An 8,378-nucleotide genomic window follows, 5' to 3' on the forward strand; every position below is an offset into this window, starting at 1 on the left:
GAGAGCAAACGCCTTCCCGGAAAATATCCAGATTTCCTCCCGTGAGGATCATGGCATTTATATAGCTTCAGTGGGCGCTGGAACTTCTTAGATAAAACAATACCGAAACGAGTTCGAATCCTAAGAGGGTTGGCTCAGCTGGTCATCCTTCCAGGGCTGAACAAGGGACTGTCAATGAAATCCACTGGTGAAGGAAAAGGCATTTCGGTTTGCGCTTCGTGTTACGTTACAAGCATTTTTAGAGCACATGTCTACCTTTTGTTTGGACCCGCAGTATTTTTGGGGGGTGATTTGTGCTTCTGCACTCTGCATTTTACACAGGGTAGCTCCCTTTTACAGTAAACCTCAAGGCAGGCCTGGAAGCTGTCACTGTAGGCAGAGAGTACTCTGTTAACAGATGCATACTCTCCAGGAGAGGTCTCCATTCTGGGGCATATGGAGAGGAAGTGCGGGGCGGGCTGATTAATATCATGCTTCCTGAATGAGCTATTTGTCTTTCAGAACATGGGAACCAGATCTGGGGCAAGGAATTGAGAGAGTTAATGAGTAGCCATAATTAATACAGCGACAGAAAACTTCTCAAGATGCCAGTCAGGTTTGTAATTGGCCCGCCTATGAATGTATAAATAATTTTGCAAAGTGAAGGACTGCAAAATGACTCACCTCAAGGCGCACCATCACGCGTGTAGGAATTGCCTTGTAGCACTAGCACTTTTTGACTGGTAATGTGAGTGAGGATCTGGAAGCTTAAGAGATCTGCCCACAATCACATGTAGAGTCGTGTCACCCGATTCCCTAACTGACAACATAGACATCAGGTCACGTCTTCCAGTTCTTCTTTTTGACTTGAGTAGTGTCCATCAGTTTGGATGATGTTACAAGTGTTGCCATGCTATCTTTTTTTGGCAGCCAGCTGATACCTCTTGTCTCAAAGTGGGGCATGCATTCCTGCACTGACCTATTAGTAAAAAAAAATGATGCAATCCCATACTACAGAATGGATTATGGAGGCGTAACTCAAGACGCAGCGATTATTATTAGAAAGCTCTCTCACTGTAACACAGGCCAGCCACAAACTATTGACTCCAACATGGAGGCAGCAGACCTCTCAACTCAACTCTTCTTCACTTTAGAAAGTCACCCTCATTGGACTCATCTCCACCCAACTGAAGCACCTCCCATGACCTGAATGTGACCACCTCCTCACACCTCACAATTTTTTTAATCTTCTTTGATTTCAATGAGATGACCCACCAAAACCCCATATGAGGATGAGAGGTATGGATGAAGCGTGGTTTCTAAGAGATCACTTCAATTAATGATCATGCAGGGAAATTGCTTTTCAAATGTCAATACAGTTTTTCCATGAGTGTGTGTGCCTTCGTAGTGTTAGCGGGGTGATTGAGCTACTAGGACTGTGAAAAACAAGTAAATGCCAATGATAGCACTGAATCAGAACTGAGAGGTACCACTACCCCAACCCCCATCGCAAGGGTCTGTGGTTTAGCCCACTTTTTACTTCAACCGCATGCCTCTGAGGACTTCAAGGGGATCTCCTTGTTCAACAAACGACTGGTATACCGCGACACCACAAACTGAATTGGCTTTTGAGAAGTAGGCATACATTTTGCTAAGAGCTCCCATAGAATTTGATGGCTGAATGGGATCCTAGGGCCAATCCATTGGGCCTCCCTGTCCCTGACACACATAACCTCCATGGATTACCCTTTCTAACTCAGTGCTCTTCCTTCCCGCTTTCTGTCTCAAGACTGCATAGCACTCAGAGAAGGAACGTTATATCTCCAGCAGCCTGTGTCGTCACTGAATTGTCGTATGGTTGAATGAATGAGGTAACGTCACTGATTTGTCGTATGGTTGAATGAATGAGGTAACGTCACTGATTTGTCGTATGGTTGAATGAATGAGGTAACGTCACTGAATTGTCGTATGGTTGAATGAATGAGGTATATATTTGCTCCTAAAAGGAAATTCACGTTAATGCCTGGCAGATGATGTTATTGTGTTTCAAATGTGCCAGCAATGCCAACATCTCAAAGCTCGAAGAGTGTGTGGTATCGTGGGACAACTCATCTGTTGTCGATCAACATTTGTTGGCTGTACACGAAGCACACAAAAAATAATAATATTGTTAAGGAAGCCAAATAAAAGGGCAAAAACTGAAAACATTCGGGCTGTGAAGAGTGGGGACACACACAAAAAGTACTCAGTCTGGTGGCAATTTGCACACTTGGCCCAAAAAAGTACTGAACCACTCAATAAGAATGCCCAGTTCAGTTATCCGGTTGGTAACTAGCTGCGGTCAAAATCTCAGACTGTTGTGGAAAGTCACTGCTGGACTACTAAAAGCGAAACGAAGCCAAACTAATGGCGGATAAAGAACCATACAAATGCCACAAACATAACAATGTAATGTGTTGCTGGGATAAGAACATAATAAAGAAATGGTGCAAATATTTTTCGGTCATAGGCTACCAGGTTCTCTCAAAGGTAAGTTTGTTTGGGGAATGAGTTGTGTCTGTATTGCGTTACTTTCACATGATTACTGGTTTTTAATATATCACTAGACTATTATCTAACCCGTCTCTGTTGTATATGACGCATTCTCTGGTTCCGTAACGCTCAAAAAATCTACATAACTTACAGCGTTTAGAGTTGGACATGACTTAATAAACTCATACAGGCACGCACAGGCAAAAGTCACAACCACAGACAGAGAGCAGAGTAATTCTTACCAAAGTGTCTTTCCTTAAGATCCTTTACTGTTTTGCAGTGACAGCCGATTTTTACCAAGAGGTTCCCTTGGCGAGACGAAGAAAATAAAAATCCAGGGAGAAAAATATGAAAAGGAAAGGAATCGGAGAAAGTCAGGGAAAGGGTAGCAATAAAAAAAATCAAAATAATTTAAGGAAACGTAAACTTTGAGAGCAATAAATAAAAAAAGTGTTTAAAAAATCCACTCCTTTTTGGAATTTCAGCCCGCGCCTGTTTCTTTTCACCATAAGTGGACTTTGACTCGGTAGATATATTTCCTCTTCTCTATCTTTGGTAGGTGCGTATGCCCTCGTGCCCATGCCTTTAGGGGGCAGCAGTCTGCACCCCGCGCGCAACAGGGTTTCCTATCCGCGTTGCTCGGACATGCAACTCCCCTCGCGTTGTCCTCGCGCCAGCCCTCCTTCAGCAGCTCCTGTCCTCGCGCTCGCCGTCTGAGTCCAGGGGCTGCCCGCCTCGCGCTCGGCCGGACAATGTAATCGTGCTCGTTTGCCCCCTCGCTCGTGGTCCAGTCTCCCCAGTGTTCCACAGGCGCGAGCCACCCGCTGCAAGCGCCGCGCGCCTTCTAATTTCTTCTGCTCGCGAGCCACGGCCCTGGGAGTGTGCGGTAGACCAGACAGCAGCGCCCGCGCAGGCTGGCTGGGAATGTGTGCAGCCTCCTCCCCCTCCTCCTGCCCTGCCTGGGTCCGCTCTGCCGTCACTGACCTAGCCGGCGCCCTGCTGTGCAGTGTGTGCGCCCCTTCAGTGTACATCCGGCTCGTGGCATGCCTTGCTGCAACCCTTTTCCTACGCTTATTGAAACCAGCGGCGCCCTCAATTTGCAATCTATGTCAAACTCTGCGCACCCAGCTAAATCTTGCATAGACCCTTTCTCTGCAACTCCCTCAGTGCATGCAAAGTCATCTACACCTCTTCACAACATACCCTAACTTCCCCATGCAGCCTCTTCAGCGTGCAGCGCCAACCTTGCATATTCCCTGAACCGTTTAGTACAAGCATGTTCCTTCCCTTTTTATTTATTTATTTATGTGTTTTTATATAGCGCGGACTTTACCCGAAGGCGTCAGAGCGCTTCACAATAGGAACAGAAAATTACAAATGAACAAAATTACAACAGCAGACAATAAGTTGCATGAGGTAAAAGTGACAATTGTGAGCAAACAAAATACATGAGGTTCAGTTCAGTAAATCTTTATTTCGACAGTAAAAAACCATCATAAAAGTACAATTTATATACAGGGGGAAAGAGTGACAAGTGTGCTGGTTACAAGAGAAAACAAAGTACAATTAGAGGTATAATACTGCAATATATGCTAGACACAGAGGCACAAGAACAAATGTGAGAGGTAGCAAAACAGTGTGTTACAAGAGAAAAGTGACGTGTGCAAGTTACAACAGGGTACCATACACAGGTACAAGGATAATACTGCAATAAATGGTAAATACTCAAACTGCCAGAACACACTGGGAAGGCACTTCCATAGTCATGGAGAATAGTTTTCAGTGATGGGAGGTCTTCCTTCAGATAATAGAGAGGGAGTGAATTACTTTAGGAGGTGTCTTTGGAGGAGGAGAACTTTGAGGTCCGTTTTGAAGACCTGGGAGGAGGTGGTGGTCCGGAGCTGAGGCGGAAGTGAGTTCCATATTCTCACTGCGTTGCCTGAAAAGGATTGAGCCATCGTTCTTTCCTTCTTGAAAGTGGGAGGTTCAAGCAGTAGATTTTCCGCATTACGTGAAGGTCTAGAGCCTCCAGAGAGTTTCAGCTTGTTCACCAGGTAGCCAGGAGAGGAGGAGTGCAAGGCTTTGTGGGTAATACAGGCAGTCTTGTAGATAGCTCTAGCCTCGATGGGAAGCCACCTGAGGGTGGATAACATCGGTGTGATGTGGTCGCTACTTTTGGCCCCATAAATGAAACGAGCGGCTGAATGGAGAACAGATCTAAGGGGGGACAAGTGGGATTTGGGGAGGCCAGTAGGAAGAGAATTACAGCAGTCCAGTCTGGAGAGGACCAGCAATTGCACCAGGGTTTTAAGGTCCTGTTCCGGGAAAAAGCGATGAATTCCCAAAAGAAGGCGCAATTGGTATCGAGCAGACTTTGCAATGGAATTGATGTGGGAGATTAGATTGAGTTTTTTGTCGAGTATGACACCAAGAGATTTTGCGCTGTCGACAATGATGGGTTTATTGTTAAGTAGATTCATCTGATCCATCCATGATTGAACTGGGGGAGGAGAGATTGAGGAGGAGAGGAGGAGGAATTCAGTTTTGGCGGGATTCAAAATCAGTTGATGAGTTGACATCCAGTTTTGAATGGAGTCGAGAGTAGAGCTTAGGATGGAGAGATCGTGAGTGGAGGCACCCTTGAGGTAGATTTGAGTGTTGTCTGCATAGAGATGATAGTGGATCCCAGATTTACTTAGGAGATTTCCCAGTGGTTCTAAATAGAGATTGAACAAAGTGGGTGCAAGTATAGAGCCTTGCGGAACACCTTGACCTACCGCCACAGGAGATGAAAGACTGTTCTCTATTTTGATCATTTGGGTTCTATCTGAGAGGAAGGAGGCAAACCATCTAAGCACAGTGCCCTCCAAGCCCATTCTCTGTTGAAGAGTGTTGAGGAGGGAGTTGTGATTGACAGTGTCAAAGGCTGCAGAAAGGTCAAGGAGAATTAGAAGGCAGGACCCCCCCCCCCCGAATCGAGTATCCTCAGCGCATCATCAACCACTTGCAGTAGGGCTGTTTCAGTGCTGCAGTTTTGGATGAAGCGGGACTGACAATTGTCAAGAAGATCATTGTCCTTGATATGACGAGAGAGTTGTTTCGCTACACATCTTTCTGTGATTTTCGCAAGAAAGGGTAGATTAGTGATGGGGCGGAAGTTATTGAGGTCTTTAGCATCAGCAGTGGGTTTTTTAAGCAGAGGGGTGACCTGCCCAGTTTTGAAGGAGACAGGAAGGGAGCCTTGACAAAGGGAGAGGTTGACCAGAGTGGTCCAATAGGAAAGGGAATGGGTGTAGAAGTCAATGGCAATGGCACTGAATATGGGGTCAAGAGAATGGTTGGAGGGCTTTGTTTCGCGGATGCGCTTGCGGAGGTCATCTTCAGAGATGGGGTCGAAGTTCTGCCAAATGGCTGCGGATTTGCGCTCCTCTGGATGGGTAGGATGAGCGACCTGATCCACAAGTGATTTCACTTTTTCATCGAAGAATATAGCGAAATCCGCTGCTTGCTTTGTAGAGTCCTCCAACTTGGAGGTTGGGGGGAGTAGTTAGGAATCTTAATGAGATTGAATAGTTTTTTGGGTCTATTTTTGGATGAGTCAAGAAGGGTTTTTAAGTGCGATGCTTTCCCAAGGAAGATGTGCTTGTGGTACTTGGATCTTGCTGAGCGAAGCGTGGCCAAATTATCTGTGGAGGGCACTTGCCTCCATTGTTTCTCCAGGAGTCTTAGCTGCTTCCTTTCTTCATGGAGGGATTTGTTGAACCAAGGAGCGGAGGGCCTTATCTTTTTGCTTTTGAGTGGAGCGACGTTATTGATTTCGGCTGCAAGGACTGTGAGGCATTGGGAGGTGAGTTCGTCAACATCTAGGTTGGCGTCTAGCCTTGGAAGTGATAACAAAGCTGATTCACAGAGGGGTCCGGCATCAATATTTTTCGCATCACGGAACTAGGAGGTAGCCCTCTTAGGTTGACCAAGGGTTATAGAGTGTGATAGGTGAAGAGAGAATGGGATGAGGAGGTGGTCAGACCAGTCTACTTGATTGGGGGTAATGACAGAGAGCATGCCTGCTTTAGAAATAACAAGGTCCAGGATTGAGCCCTTGGAGTGTGTTGATACTGTGCAGTGTTGAATAAGATCGATTGCAGAGAGGAAGGTGGCCAGCGAGTTCGCCGAAGAGTCATGCGGTACGCCCCAGTGGAGATTGAAGTCACCCACGAAGGTCTGATTGTCACTTCGGGAATATTGGTCGCTGATGAAGTCCGTGAGTTCCTGCATAAATGAAGGGCCACTACTAGGCGGGCGATAAATTACATGGAATCTGAGGGAAGGAGCTGATAGCAGAAGCCTTAAGTTGAAGGGAGTTTCTAAAGATAACTGCAACACCTCCCCCAATGATGTCAGTTCTGTCGTTCCAAAATATAGAATAGCCTGTGGGTAATAGGAGATCAAATATAGAGTGAGAGGTATCTTTGAACCAGGTCTCTGTGACGAAGAGCATGTCAATATTGTGAAAGGTGATGATATCGGAGATTTCAAGTTTGTGTTTTACTGCTGATCTGCAGTTGTGGAGCAGACAGCGCAGCTCTGTCAAGACTGTTTTGGTGACAGGGGCACTTGGTCTCTGAAGGGTGATCGTGATATTGTACTTATGCGGGGGTGCTCGGGAGGGTTTAGGTGGATGCCTGGTTCTGACAGAGGAGATTGTTGGAATAGTGTAGATAGTAGGGTTACTAGGGGATGCAGGTTGAAGAAGGGTGGCGTTCAAGGGCTTGTGTGAGTTAACGAAGTTTGCGGACGCCAGGTTGAGCTTGGCTGCATTGGGGTGAGTGGGCGGGGTGCTTCTCGTTGGAAGTTGGGAAGGGGTAGAGGTGCATGGAGAGGTGGAAATCTTGGAGCTTAAAAGTGAAATGGCAGCTACAAGCTGGGAGATGGAGGAGATAAGAGAGCCTAGCTTATTTTCCAGAGAGAGTAAGGCAGAGCACGGAAGGTTGGGTGGCTCCATGGAAACAGGAGGGGGTGGAATTGGTGGTGAAAAGCAGGGAGAGGTGGGGGGACAGAAGGTGGGTTGGGGTATGGGGTTCAAGAGTGCGGAGAGGCGGAGGTTGAGAGCAGGAGTTGGTGAATCGGAGGTGAAGGGAGAGTTGTCTTTGTTGGTGTTGCAATAGGGAGAGGAGTTCAGGACATATTTAGGGGGAGATGGGTGCGGAACAAGGCGGTAAGGTGGAAAGAGAGAGGAGGACTGTGTGGAGTCATGGGAATGTAGGAGGTTTGGGAGGACAAGAGGCGAGGTGGTTGTAGAGGTCCTGTCAGCTAGGAGAGGTGGCTGTAAGGGAACGGGCATCTGGTAGAGTGAGGGGGTTGAGAGAAAGGGAAGTTGAGGAAAGGAAGTGGTTCTGCTGGGCCCGAGGGAGGGAAATGGAAAGGGTTACCAAGGGGGGAAGGGAGTGGTACAGCATTGCTGGAGGAGTGGGAGGGAGGAGGGAGATGAAGTGGGTTTGTGGAGAAATCGGGGTAAATAACGAGGGGAGGAGGGGGTAGAAAAGAGGGGGGAGGGAGGAATAAGGGGAGCGTAGGGAAAGTTAACTGGGGGAGAAGGTTGGAGGAGAGGTGGACTAAAAAGGGGAGTGACAGGAAGGAATATGGGGGCGGAGAAGAGATTGGAGTACGAGGATGGTGCAGAATGGATGAGGAGCGTATTCGCTGGAGGTAAGGCTGAAGTGATGCGGGGAGGGGCATACTCTGAGGGGGGAGGAATAGGAGAGGAGGTCATAGGGGAGGGGGAGGGAAAAGAGCCGACCTGTGCTTCTTGAGAGTGCAGCCAATAAGAGTGTAAGGGGGTCAGGGGAGGAGAACGGGAGTAAAGGGTG

General features: G+C 47.3%; 1 protein-coding gene across 1 annotated transcript in view; it reads right to left on the reverse strand.

The window, feature by feature from the left end:
- LOC147748137 (sphingosine 1-phosphate receptor 2-like) overlaps positions 1-3,394 on the reverse strand; it is a 229,644-nt gene extending 226,250 nt beyond the window's left edge. The window contains exon 1 of the mRNA XM_086958961.1: positions 2,754-3,394. The gene's annotated coding sequence lies outside the window, so the exon portion shown is untranslated. The remainder of the gene's footprint in view (positions 1-2,753) is intronic.
- Positions 3,395-8,378: the final 4,984 nt, after the last annotated feature.

This window comes from Lissotriton vulgaris, chromosome 1_1, assembly GCF_964263255.1.
Source record: "Lissotriton vulgaris chromosome 1_1, aLisVul1.2, whole genome shotgun sequence".
In the NCBI taxonomy this organism is placed as follows: Eukaryota; Metazoa; Chordata; class Amphibia; order Caudata; family Salamandridae; genus Lissotriton; species Lissotriton vulgaris.